Below are 15,035 nucleotides of genomic sequence, written 5' to 3' on the forward strand. Positions count from 1 at the left end.
TACTAAAAACTATACTACTCTACGATTAGGTACACTACCTATAGTGTTGTAGCAAGGTTTAGGTATATCCCATCTTTAAATAAATAATTAAAACTTGTGTAATTTGTATCGTATTTCGTAATTAAAAATATATAACTATTTCGTATACACCTCGCACGACATCAGGATCGAATAGGTGAAACGGGTTATAGTTGTCCTAAATTAGGTTAAGTATATTATAATATTATATAAGAAAGTTTGTTAGTACAAGTTCATGAAATGCCCATATACATTTGACGTATATAGTCACTTTCAAATTCTATCGATAGCCTTTAAAAAGCTGCATTTTGTTTCAAGCTACTATTTTGTTTCACTCTCTTATGTATATAAGTTCCACTACAGTGTTCACTTGATGCAGTAGTTCTAGCATGTAAAATTTGTTATTTTTATAAGCATATGGTTTAGGTAACTTTTACGCCATGTGATTCTATATTCGAGGAGTTTCGCCTACTGGAATAAACTCTTAAGAGTTATGTAGAAGTGAGTCTAAATTTGTAAGTCCAATCTTATATTTCCTTTTGTATAATATTTAAGGTGAAGGTCACGTGAACCAATAAACCATTGAGTTCATTCACTGTTGAATTGCGATTTTGACTACAGTAAAAGGTTTATGGGTTATTAATTTATTATACAAGGAGGAAGAGATTTCTCTTCTAGAGAGTATATGTGTCATTTTTCAGGTCTAGCCATCTTACTGTGGCCATTTCTACGCAACTGTGGTTGTTTATTAGATCAAGTTTCATCCAGAATATCCACTTAAACTTCCATGTATCAGGTATCAAAGGACAACTTCATAGATTTCACTTCTGTTTCATAATAATAATTATATTTTGTACAATTGTGTTTACAAATACAAGACAAAGAAATATGAAAAATGAGGTGAAAATTCTTATATTAGTTGTTTTACTGTCATATTGCAGTATTTGTAATTATTTATGAAATGTCCCATTCTTATTGATTAAAAACGTTCCATATTAATTGATTTCGTTGCGAGGTTTTGACCTCTATATGAGACGTTTTTCAAAGACTGCATTCATTTTTAAAACAAACCATAACCATTATTTCATAAATAAAGGTTTAAAAAGCTTTACGTAGATTATCAAATAATGATAAACAAACCATAACCATTATTTCTTGAATGCAGTTTTTACACAATATCATACAAACATGGACTCCAAATCTTGTCAAGCTCTTAGTATTCACCTGAGAATAAACATGCTTTAAACGTCAACAAAAATGTTGGTGAGTTATAGGTTTAACCTATATATATCAAATCGTAACAATAGACCACAAGATTTCATATTTCAATACACATCCCATACATAGAGATAAAAATCATTCATATGGTGAACACCTGGTAACCGACATTAACAAGATGCATATATAAGAATATCCCCATCATTCCGGGACACCCTTCGGATATGATATAAATTTCGAAGTACTAAAGCATCCGGTACTTTGGATGGGGTTTGTTAGGCCCAATAGATCTATCTTTAGGATTCGCGTCAATTAGGGTGTCTGTTCCCTAATTCTTAGATTACCAGACTTAATAAAAAGGGGCATATTCTATTTTGATAATTCAACCATAGAATGTAGTTTCACGTACTTATATCTATTTTGTAAATCATTTATAAAACCTGCATTTATTCTCATCCCAAAAATATTAGATTTTAAAAGTGGGACTATAACTCACTTTCACAGATTTTTACTTCGTCGGGAAGTAAGACTTGGCCACTGGTTGATTCACGAACCTATAACAATATATACATATATATCAAAGTATGTTCAAAATATATTTACAACACTTTTAATATATTTTGATGTTTTAAATTTATTAAGTCAGCTGTCCTCGTTAGTAACCTACAACTAATTGTCCACAGTTAGATGTACAGAAATAAATCGATAAATATTATCTTGAATCAATCCACGACCCAGTGTATACGTATCTCAGTATTGATCACAACTCAAACTATATATATTTTGGAATCAACCTCAACCCTATATAGCTAACTCCAACATTCACATATAGAGTGTCTATGGTTGTTCCAAAATATATATAGATGTGTCGACATGATAGGTCGAAACATTATATACGTGTATATGGTATCTCAAGATTGCATAATATACAATACAAGTTGATTAAGTTATGGTTGGAATAGATTTGTTACCAATTTTCACGTAGCTAAAATGAGAAAAATTATCCAATCTTGTTTTACCCATAACTTCTTCATTTTAAATCTGTTTTGAGTGAATCAAATTGCTATGGTTTCATATTGAACTCTATTTTATGAATCTAAACAGAAAAATTATAGGTTTATAGTCGGAAAAATAAGTTACAAGTCATTTTTGTAAAGGTAGTCATTTCAGTCGAAAGAACGACGTCTAGATGACCATTTTAGAAAACATACTTCCACTTTGAGTTTAACCATAATTTTTGGATATAGTTTCATGTTCATAATAAAAATCATTTTCCCAGAATAACAACTTTTAAATCAAAGTTTATCATAGTTTTTAATTAACTAACCCAAAACTGCCCGCGGTGTTACTACGACGGCGTAAATCCGGTTTTACGGTGTTTTTCGTGTTTTCAGGTTTTAAATCATTAAGTTAGCATATCATATAGATATAGAACATGTGTTTAGTTGATTTTAAAAGTCAATTTATAAGGATTAACTTTTATTTGCGAACATGTTTAGAATTAACTAAACTATGTTCTAGTGATTACAAGTTTAAACCTTCGAATAAGATAGCTTTATATGTATGAATTGAATGATGTTATGAACATCATTACTACCTCAAGTTCCTTGGATAAACCTACTGGAAATGATAAAAATAGATCTAGCTTCAAAGGATCCTTGGATGGCTTGAAAGTTCTTGAAGCAGAATCATGACACGAAAACAATTTCAAGTAAGATTTCCACTCGAAATAAGATTGTTATAGTTATAGAAATTGAATTAAAGTTTGAATATGATTATTACCTTGTATTAGAAAGATAACCTACTGTAAGTAACAAAGGTTTCTTGATCTTGGATGATTACTTGGAATGGATTTAGAAAACTTGGAAGTAAACTTGCAATCTTGGAAGTATTCTTGATTTTATGAAACTAGAACTTTTGGAATTTATGAAGAACACTTAGAACTTGAAGATAGAACTTGAGAGAGATCAATTAGATGAAGAAAATTGAAGAATGAAAGTGTTTGTAGGTGTTTTTGGTCGTTGGTGTATGGATTAGAAATAAAGGATATGTAATTTTGTTTTCATGTAAATAAGTCATGAATGATTACTCATATTTTTGTAATTTTATGAGATATTTCATGCTAGTTGCCAAATGATGGTTCCCACATATGTTAAGTGACTCACATGGGCTGCTAAGAGCTGATCATTGGAGTGTATATACCAATAGTACATACATCTAAAAGCTGTGTATTGTACGAGTACGAATACGGGTGCATACGAGTAGAATTGTTGATGAAACTGAACGAGGATGTAATTGTAAGCATTTTTGTTAAGTAGAAGTATTTTGATAAGTGTCTTGAAGTCTTTCAAAAGTGTATGAATACATATTAAAACACTACATGTATATACATTTTAACTGAGTCGTTAAGTCATCGTTAGTCGTTACATGTAAATGTTGTTTTGAAACTTTTAGGTTAACGATCTTGTTAAATGTTGTTAACCCATTGTTTATTATAACAAATGAGATGTTAAATTGTTATATTATCATGATATTATGATATATAATATATCTTAGTAAGATATATATACAGTTAAATGTCATTACAACGATAATCGTTACATATATGTCTCGTTTCGAAATCATTAAGTTAGTAGTCTTATTTTTACATATGTATTTCATTGTTAATACACTTAATAATATATTTACTTATCATTTAACATAATTAACCAAGTGTATCAATATCTTAATATGATTCATATGTACCTAGTAAGACGTTGTTATAACGATAATCGTTATATATATCGTTTTCGAGTTTCTTAAATTAATAGTCTCATTTTTATGTATATAACTCATTGTTAAAATACCTAATGAGATACATACTTATAATAAAATCATGTTAAATATATATATAACCATATATATGTCATCGTATAGTTTTTACAAGTTTTAACGTTCGTGAATCACCGGTCGACTTGGGTGGTCAATTGTCTATATGAAACCTATTTCAATTAATCAAGTCTTAACAAGTTTGATTGCTTAACATGTTGGAAACACTTAATCATGTAAATAACAATTTCATTTAATATATATATAAACATGGAAAAGTTCGGGTCACTATAGTACCTACCCGTTAAATAAATTTTTTCCCGAAATTTTAGGCAGTTGGAGGTGTTGACGTATCTTCGGGAAATAATTGCGGGTATTTCTTCTTCATCTAATCTTCTCCCAGGTGAACTCGGGTCCTCTACGAGTATTCCATCAAACCTTAACAATCGGTATCTTGTTTTGTTTAAGTCTCTTAACCTCATGATCCATTATTTCGACGGGTTCTTCAATGAATTGAAGTTTTTCATTGATTTGGATTTCGTCCAACGGAATAGTGAGCTCTTCTTTAGCAAAACATTTCTTCAAATTTGAGACGTGGAAAGTGTTATGTACAGCCGCGAGTTGTTGAGGTAGCTCCAGTTGGTAAGCTACTGGTCCGACACGATCTATAATCTTGAATGTTCCAATGTACCTTGGATTTAGTTTCCCCCATTTACCAAATTGAACAACGCCTTTCCAAGGTGAAACCTTAAGCATGACCATTTCTCCAATTTCAAACTCTATATCTTTTCTTTTACTGTCCGCGTAGCTCTTTTGTCGACTCTGGGCGGTTTTCAATCTTTGTTGAATTTGGATGATTTTCTCGGTAGTTTCTTGTATTATCTCTGGACCCGTAATCTGTCTATCCCCCACTTCACTCCAACAAATCGGAGACCTGCACTTTCTACCATAAAGTGCTTCAAACGGCACCATCTCAATGCTTGAATGGTAGCTGTTGTTGTAGGAAAATTCTGCTAACGGTAGATGTCGATCCCAACTGTTTCCGAAATCAATAACACAAGCTCGTAGCATGTCTTCAAGCGTTTGTATCATCCTTTCGCTCTGCCCATCAGTTTGTGGATGATAGGCAGTACTCATGTCTAGACGAGTTCCCAATGCTTGCTGTAATGTCTGCCAGAATCTTGAAATAAATCTGCCATCCCTATCAGAGATAATAGAGATTGGTATTCCATGTCTGGAGACGACTTCCTTCAAATACAGTCGTGCTAACTTCTCCATCTTGTCATCTTCTCTTATTGGCAGGAAGTGTGCTGACTTGGTGAGACGATCAACTATTACCCAAATAGTATCATAACCACTTGCAGTCCTTGGCAATTTAGTAATGAAATCCATGGTAATGTTTTCCCATTTCCATTCCGGGATTTCAGGTTGTTGTAGTAGACCTGATGGTTTCTGATGTTCAGCTTTGACCTTAGAACACGTCAAACATTCTCCTACATATTTAGCAATATCGGCTTTCATACCTGGCCACCAAAAATGTTTCTTAAGATCCTTGTACATCTTCCCCGTTCCAGGATGTATTGAGTATCTGGTTTTATGAGCTTCTCTAAGTACCATTTCTCTCATATCTCCAAATTTTGGTACCCAAATTCTTTCAGCCCTATACCAGGTTCCGTCTTCCTGAATATTAAGATGCTTTTCCGATCCTTAGGGTATTTCATCCTTTAAATTTCCCTCTTTTAAAACTCCTTGTTGCTCCTCCTTTATTTGAGTAGTAAGGTTAGTGTGAATCATTATATTCATAGAATTTACTCGAATGGGTTCTCTATCCTTTCTGCTCAAGGCGTCGGCTACCACATTTGCCTTCCCCGGGAGATAACGAATCTCAAAGTCATAATCATTCAACAATTCAATCCACCTACGCTGCCTCATATTCAGTTGTTTCTGATTAAATATGTGTTGAAGACTTTTGTGGTCGGTATATATAATACTTTTGACCCCATATAAGTAGTGCCTCCAAGTCTTTAATGCAAAAACGACCGCGTCTAATTCCAAATCATGCGTCGTATAATTTTACTCGTAAATCTTCAATTGTCTAGACGCATAAGCAATCACCTTCGTCCGTTGCATTAATACACAACCGAGACCTTGCTTTGATGCGTCACAATAAATCACAAAATCATCATTCCCTTCAGGCAATGAAAATATAGGTGTCGTAGTTAGCTTTTTCTTCAATAATTGAAACGCCTTCTCTTGTTCATCCTTCCATTCAAATTTCTTCCCTTTATGCGTTAATGCAGTCAAGGGTTTTGCTATTTTGGAGAAATCTTGGATGAATCTTCTGTAGTAACCAGCCAATCCTAAAAATTGACGTATATGCTTCGGAGTTTTTGGGGTTTCCCACTTTTCAACGGTTTCGATCTTTGCCGAGTCCACCTGGATACCTTCTTTGTTCACTATGTGACCGAGGAATTGAACTTCTTCCAACCAAAATGCACACTTTGAAAACTTAGCTTACAGTTTTTCTTTCCTCAATACTTCTAGCACTTTTCTCAAATGTTCTTCGTGCTCTTGATCATTCTTTGAGTAAATAAGTATGTCATCGAAGAAAACAAGGACAAACTTGTCAAGATATGGCCCACACACTCGGTTCATAAGGTCCATGAACACAGCTGGTGCGTTAGTCAATCCAAACGGCATAACCATAAACTCGTAATGACCATAACGCGTCCTAAAAGCAGTTTTTGGAATATCATCATCCTTTACTCGCATTTGATGATATCCATAACGTAAATCGATCTTCGAATAAACCGACGAGCCTTGTAGTTGATCAAATAAGTCGTCAATTCTCGGCAGTGGATAACAGTTTTTGATGGTAAGTTTGTTCAACTCTCTGTAGTCAATACACAACCTAAATGTACCATCCTTCTTCTTGACAAACAAAACAAGAGCTCCACATGGTGATGTGCTTGGTCGAATGAAACCACGTTCTAATAGTTCTTGCAGTTGGCTTTGCAGTTCTTTCATCTCGCTGGGTGCGAGTCTATAAGGAGCACGAGCTATTGGTGCAGCTCCTGGTACAAGATCTATTTGAAATTCAACAGATCGATGTGGAGGTAGTCCCAGTAATTCTTTCGGAAATACATCGGGAAATTCTTTTGCGACGGGAACATCATTGATGCTCTTTTCTTCAGTTTGTACTTTCTCGACGTGTGCTAGAACAGCATAGCAACCTTTTCTTATTAGTTTTTGTGCCTTCAAATTACTAATAAGATGTAGCTTCATGTTGCCCTTTTCTCCGTACACCATTAAGGGTTCTCCTTCTTCTCGTACAATGCGAATTGCATTTTTATAACATACGATCTCTGCTTTCACCTTCTTCAGCCAGTCCATGCCAACTATTACATCAAAACTCCCTAACTCTACTAGTATCAAATCAATCTTAAATATTTCGCTACCCAGTTTAATTTCTCGATTCTGGCATATATTATCTGCTGAAATTAATTTACCGTTTGCTAATTCGAGTAAAAATTTACTATCCAACGGCGTCAATGGACAACTTAATTTAGCACACAATTCTCTACTCATATAGCTTCTATCCGCACCCGAATCAAATAAAACGTAAGCAGATTTATTGTCGATAAGAAACGTACCCGTAACAAGCTCCGGGTCTTCCTGTGCCTCTGCCGCATTAATATTGAAAACTCTTCCGCGGCCTTGTCCATTCGTGTTCTCCTGGTTCGGGTAATTTCTAATAATGTGGCCTGGTTTTCCACATTTATAACAAACTACATTGGCATAACTTGCTCCGACACTACTTGCTCCGCCATTACTCGTTCCGACACCATTTGTTCCTTTCGTTCTGTTAACCCCTGGTCCGTAGACCTCACACTTCGCCGCGCTATGACCATTTCTTTTACACTTGTTGCAAAATTTGGTGCAGAACCCCGAGTGATACTTTTCACACCTTTGGCATAGCTGCTTCTGATTGTTGTTGTTGTTACGGTTGTTATTGTTGTTGAGATGATTGTTGTAGTTGTTGTTGTTGTTGTTGTTGTTGTTGTTGTTGTTGTTGTTGTTGTTGGGCCGTTTGTTGTAGTTGCGATTGATGTTACGATTGTTGGGATAATTGTTGCGATTATTATTGTAATTGCTGTTGTTGTATTGGTGATTCTTATCACCGTTTTCCTCCCACTTTCTTTTGACTTGCTTCACATTGGCCTCTTTAGCCGTCTGTTCTTTAATTCTTTCCTCAATCTGGTTCACTAGTTTGTGAGCCATTCTACATGCCTGTTGTATGGAGGCGGGCTCGTGTGAACTTATATCTTCTTGGATTCTTTCCGGTAATCCTTTCACAAACGCGTCGATCTTCTCTTCCTCATCTTCGAACACTCCCGGACACAATAGGCACAATTCTGTGAATCGTCTTTCGTACGTGGTAATATCAAATCCTTGGGTTCGTAACCCTCTAAGTTCTGTCTTGAGCTTATTGACCTCGATTCTGGGACGGTACTTCTCGTTCATCAAGTGCTTGAATGCTGACCACGGTAGTGCGTACGCATCATCTTGTCCCACTTGCTCTAGATAGGTATTCCACCATGTTAACGCAGAACCTGTGAAGGTATGTGTAGCGTACTTCACTTTGTCCTCTTCGGTACACTTACTTATGGCAAACACCGATTCGACCTTCTCGGTCCACCGTTTCAATCCGATTGGTCCTTCGGTTCCATCAAATTCCAAAGGTTTGCAGGTAGTGAATTCTTTGTAGGTGCATCCTACACGATTTCCTGTACTGCTAGATCCAAGGTTATTGTTGGTATGTAGCGCAGCCTGTACTGCGGCTATGTTTGAAGCTAGAAAAGTACGGAATTCCTTTTCATTCATATTCACGGTGTGTCGAGTAGTCGGTGCCATTTCCTTCAAAATAGTCAAATGGAACAAGTTAATCATACAGAATATTAAGAGTAGTTAATATTATTTCGTAGCATAATATGAACACATTTATAAAAGCTTTTTCTTCATATTAGCATTTTATAAGTTTAAATTCGGGTAGTACCTACCCGTTAAGTTCATACTTAGTAGCTAATATACAATTCAACTACTACAATTCTATATGAAAAACTGATTATAATAATATTTCGCGTTCAAACTTTTATACAATATTTTACAAACTTACAATACCGCTTATTTTACATAAAGCATGAAATATAGCACACAATAACTTTGATACAAGATAGTTGTGAAGATAATTCTAGCTAGTACACAAGTCGTTTAGCAAAGGCAATAAAGACACGTAATTCATACGTCCAGAAACAAGTCATGCATTCTGGTTTTACTAGGACTACTTCCCATCCTTGGTCTTGTGGAACATAACCGTTATGGCCGTTGATAAGACAGCGTGTTGTAACGTCATCAAAGGGACGAGGGTTACGTAATGACCAACAGTCTCGTAATAACCTAAAAACCTTATTTCTTACCCCAATTACCGACTCCGTCACTTGTGGGAACGTTTTGTTTAATAGTTGTAGCCCGATGTTCTTTTTCTCACTTTGGTGAGAAGCGAACATTACTAACCCGTAAGCATAGCATGCTTCTTTATGTTGCATGTTAGCCACTTTTTCTAAATCATGAAGTCCTATATTCGGATACATTGAGTCAAAATAATTTCTTAACCCGTTGCGTAAAATAGAATTTGGGTTCCCCGCAATATATGCGTCAAAGTAAACACATCGTAACTTATGGGTTTCCCAATGTGATATCCCCCATCTTTCAAACGAAAGTCTCTTATAAACCAAGACATTCTTGGAACGTTCTTCGAATGTCTTACAAACTGATTTCGCAGTAAATAGTTGTGCCGAAGAATTCTGACCGACTCTAAACAAGATTTCATCAATCATGTCTCCGGGAAGGTCTCTTAAAATATTGGGTTGTCTATCCATTTTGTATTTTTATACTGTAAAATAGACAAGAGTTAGATTCATAAAAAAAAAATACTTATTAATACAAGCAATTTTTACATATATCATAAAGCATAAGCACACTATATTACATATGTTACACCACATGAATACAACTATCTTATTCTGACTCGCTCGTTTCTTCTTCTTCGGTTTTGGTTCGTTTTTCCAAGTTTTTAGGGATATATGATGTTCCCCTAATACGAGCTGTCTTTTTCCACAACGGTTTAGAAAAACCTGGTGGTTTAGAGGTTCCCGGGTCATTGTTACAACTTAAGGGCTTCGGGGGTTGACGATACATATAAAGTTCATCGGGGTTGGAATTAGATTTCTCTATTTTTATGCCCTTTCCCTTATTATTTTCTTTTGCCTTTTTAAATTCAGTTGGGGTAATTTCTATAACATCATCGGAATTCTCGTCGGAATCCGATTCATCGGAGAATTGGGAATTCTCCCAATATTTTGCTTCCTTGGCGGAAACACCATTGACCATAATTAACCTTGGTCGGTTAGTTGAGGATTTTCTTTTACTTAACCGTTTTATTATTTTCCCCACCGGTTCTATTTCCTCCTCCGGTTCCTCCTCTTCCGGTTCTGATTCTTCTTCCGGTTCTTCTTCGGGAACTTGTGAATCAGTCCAATATATATTCGACTCTTCGTTATTATTAGGTGAGTCAATGGAATTTGTGCTAGAGGTAGACATCTATCACACAATATCAAACATGTTAAGAGATTAATATATCACATAATATATACATGTTAATAATATATAGTTTCCAACAAAAATGTTAAGCAATCATTTTTAAAGAAAACAAGGTCGAAGTCCAGACTCACTAATGCATCCTAACAAACTCGATAAGACACACTAATGCAAATTTCTGGTTCTCTAAGACCAACGCTCGGATACCAACTGAAATGTCCCGTTCTTATTGATTAAAAACGTTCCATATTAATTGATTTCGTTGCGAGGTTTTGACCTCTATATGAGACGTTTTTCAAAGACTGCATTCATTTTTAAAACAAACCATAACCTTTATTTCATAAATAAAGGTTTAAAAAGCTTTACGTAGATTATCAAATAATGATAATCTAAAATATCCTGTTTACACACGACCATTACATAATGGTTTACAATACAAATATGTTACATCGAAATCAGTTTCTTGAATGCAGTTTTTACACAATATCATACAAACATGGACTCCAAATCTTGTCCTTATTTTAGTATGCAACAGCGGAAGCTCTTAGTATTCACCTGAGAATAAACATGCTTTAAACGTCAACAAAAATGTTAGTGAGTTATAGGTTTAACCTATATATATCAAATCGTAATAATAGACCACAAGATTTCATATTTCAATACACATCCCATACATAGAGATAAAAATCATTCATATGGTGAACACCTGGTAACCGACATTAACAAGATGCAAATATAAGAATATCCCCATCATTCCGGAACACCCTTCGGATATGATATAAATTTCGAAGTACTAAAGCATCCGGTACTTTGGATGGGGTTTGTTAGGCCCAATAGATCTATCTTTAGGATTCACGTCAATTAGGGTGTCTGTTCCCTAATTCTTAGATTACCAGACTTAATAAAAAGGGGCATATTCGATTTCGATAATTCAACCATAGAATTTAGTTTCACGTACTTGTGTCTATTTTGTAAATCATTTATAAAACCTGCATGTATTCTCATCCCAAAAATATTAGATTTTAAAAGTGGGACTATAACTCACTTTCACAGATTTTTACTTCGTCGGGAAGTAAGACTTGGCCACTGGTTGATTCACGAACCTATAACAATATATACATATATATCAAAGTATGTTCAAAATATATTTACAACAATTTTAATATATTTTGATGTTTTAAGTTTATTAAGTCAGCTGTCCTCGTTAGTAACCTACAACTAGTTGTCCACAGTTAGATGTACAGAAATAAATCGATAAATATTATCTTGAATCAATCCACGACCCAGTGTATACGTATCTTAGTATTGATCACAACTCAAACTATATATATTTTGGAATCAACCTCAACCCTGTATAGCTAACTCCAACATTCACATATAGAGTGTCTATGGTTGTTCCGAAATATATATAGATGTGTCGACATGATAGGTCGAAACATTGTATACGTGTCTATGGTATTTCAAGATTACATAATATACAATACAAGTTGATTAAGTTATGGTTGGAATAGATTTGTTACCAATTTTCACGTAGCTAAAATGAGAAAAATTATCCAATCTTGTTTTACCCATAACTTCTTCATTTTAAATCCGTTTTGAGTGAATCAAATTGCTATGGTTTCATATTGAACTCTATTTTATGAATCTAAACAGAAATAGTATAGGTTTATAGTCGGAAAAATAAGTTACAAGTCATTTTTGTAAAGGTAGTCATTTCAGTCGAAAGAACGACGTCTAGATGACCATTTTAGAAAACATACTTCCACTTTGAGTTTAACCATAATTTTTGGATATAGTTTCATGTTCATAATAAAAATCATTTTCCCAGAATAACAACTTTTAAATCAAAGTTTATCATAGTTTTAATTAACTAACCCAAAACAGCCCGCGGTGTTACTACGACGGCGTAAATCCGGTTTTACGGTGTTTTTCGTGTTTTCAGGTTTTAAATCATTAAGTTAGCATATCATATAGATACAGAACATGTGTTTAGTTGATTTCTAAAGTCAAGTTAGAAGGATTAACTTTTATTTGCGAACAAGTTTAGAATTAACTAAACTATGTTCTAGTGATTACAAGTTTAAACCTTCGAATAAGATAGCTTTATATGTATGAATCGAATGATGTTATGAACATCATTACTACCTCAAGTTCCTTGGATAAACCTACTGGAAATGAGAAAAATAGATCTAGCTTCAAAGGATCCTTGGATGGCTTGAAAGTTCTTGAAGCAGAATCATGACACGAAAACAATTTCAAGTAAGATTTTCACTCGAAATAAGATTGTTATAGTTATATAAATTGAATTAAAGTTTGAATATTATTATTACCTTGTATTAGAAAGATAACCTACTGTAAGTAACAAAGGTTTCTTGATCTTGGATGATTACTTGGAATGGATTTAGAAAACTTGGAAGTAAACTTGCAATCTTGGAAGTATTCTTGATTTTATGAAACTAGAACTTTTGGAATTTATGAAGAACACTTAGAACTTGAAGATAGAACTTGAGAGAGATCAATTAGATGAATAAAATTGAAGAATGAAAGTGTTTGTAGGTGTTTTTGGTCGTTGGTGTATGGATTAGATATAAAGGATATGTAATTTTGTTTTCATGTAAATAAGTCATGAATGATTACTCATATTTTTGTAATTTTATGAGATATTTCATGCTAGTTGCCAAATGATGGTTCCCACATGTGTTAGGTGACTCACATGGGCTGCTAAGAGCTGATCATTAGAGTGTATATACTAATAGTACATACATCTAAAAGCTGTGTATTGTACGAGTACGAATACGGGTGCATACGAGTAGAATTGTTGATGAAACTGAACGAGGATGTAATTGTAAGCATTTTTGTTAAGTAGAAGTATTTTGATAAGTGTCTTGAAGTCTTTCAAAAGTGTATGAATACATATTAAAACACTACATGTATATACATTTTAACTGAGTCGTTAAGTCATCGTTAGTCGTTACATGTAAATGTTGTTTTGAAACCTTTAGGTTAACGATCTTGTTGAATGTTGTTAACCCATTGTTTATTATAACAAATGAGATGTTAAATTGTTATATTATCATGATATTATGATATATAATATATCTTAGTATGATATATATACAGTTAAATGTCGTTACAACGATAATCGTTACATATATGTCTCGTTTCGAAATCATTAAGTTAGTAGTCTTATTTTTACATATGTATTTCATTGTTAATACACTTAATAATATATTTACTTATAATTTAACATAATTAACCAAGTGTATCAATATCTTAATATGATTCATATGTACCTAGTAAGACGTTGTTATAACGATAATCGTTATATATATCGTTTTCGAGTTTCTTAAATTAATAGTCTCATTTTTATGTATATAACTCATTGTTAAAATACCTAATGAGATACATACTTATAATAAAATCATGTTAACTATATATATAACCATATATATGTCATCGTATAGTTTTTACAAGTTTTAACGTTCGTGAATCACCGGTCAACTTGGGTGGTCAATTGTCTATATGAAACCTATTTCAATTAATCAAGTCTTAAAAAGTTTGATTGCTTAACATGTTGGAAACACTTAATCATGTAAATAACAATTTCATTTAATATATATATAAACATGGAAAAGTTCGGGTCACTACAATTTAGGCTATGGTTAATTAAAATATTTCCATCTTACTTTCAGTTATAATTATTTCAGTGTGGTTCTACTATGACACCTGAAGGCACTGTTGTAAACGGCGTCCGTTACTTCCTTTGCGACGCCTATTGCGATATTTTGGTGACTAAACCGTTTCAACCCCGTCTCGTTTTCTTATAAGCGGGTCAACGGTCAAAAGTTAGGTCAAATGCAGAAAAAATTGGGTCAACGCCGGTCAAAAGTCAGAAATTCTGTTAAAATCGGTCATAAGTCGGTCAATTCAATCAAAATTGACTTAGTTTAGTATTTCGTTTTGTATTATATTAACGCTAATAGCGATTATAGGTACAAACTTGTCAACGAAGGGTTTTTTTAGCTCTAAAATATGTGTAAATATATATAAAAGTCAGCATTAGTCAACATCCGTTTCGACCCCGTCTCGGCCCCGTTTTTTCCGTTGCAACGTTTTGAGGTCGCTACCGTTTCGGCCCCGTCTCGCATCTTTTTCAACCCTGCCTGAAGGTACTAAAACAGTTGACCTTACACAAGTATTTGGTGATAGCACTTCGAAGAAGATCAAACAAGAACGGGGATCATCTCCGCTGTGTGTTAAGTCTTTAACCATGAAAGCAAAGAAGTCTCTCCTATCAGATAATTAGACTTACTTTTTCAGTTAATTGAAGGGTC

At 34.0% G+C, this 15,035-nt stretch overlaps 1 long non-coding RNA gene across 1 annotated transcript; it reads left to right on the forward strand.

Moving 5' to 3' along the window:
• Window positions 1-464: 464 nt before the first annotated feature.
• LOC139871232 (uncharacterized) lies at window positions 465-14,424 on the forward strand. Its single transcript, XR_011766643.1, has 3 exons — window positions 465-533; window positions 720-814; window positions 14,409-14,424. It is a non-coding gene; the product is annotated as an uncharacterized lncRNA (long non-coding RNA).
• The last annotated feature ends 611 nt before the right edge of the window (window positions 14,425-15,035 follow it).

Source organism: Rutidosis leptorrhynchoides, chromosome 1 (genome assembly GCF_046630445.1).
Source record: "Rutidosis leptorrhynchoides isolate AG116_Rl617_1_P2 chromosome 1, CSIRO_AGI_Rlap_v1, whole genome shotgun sequence".
Lineage (NCBI taxonomy): Eukaryota > Viridiplantae > Streptophyta > Magnoliopsida > Asterales > Asteraceae > Rutidosis > Rutidosis leptorrhynchoides.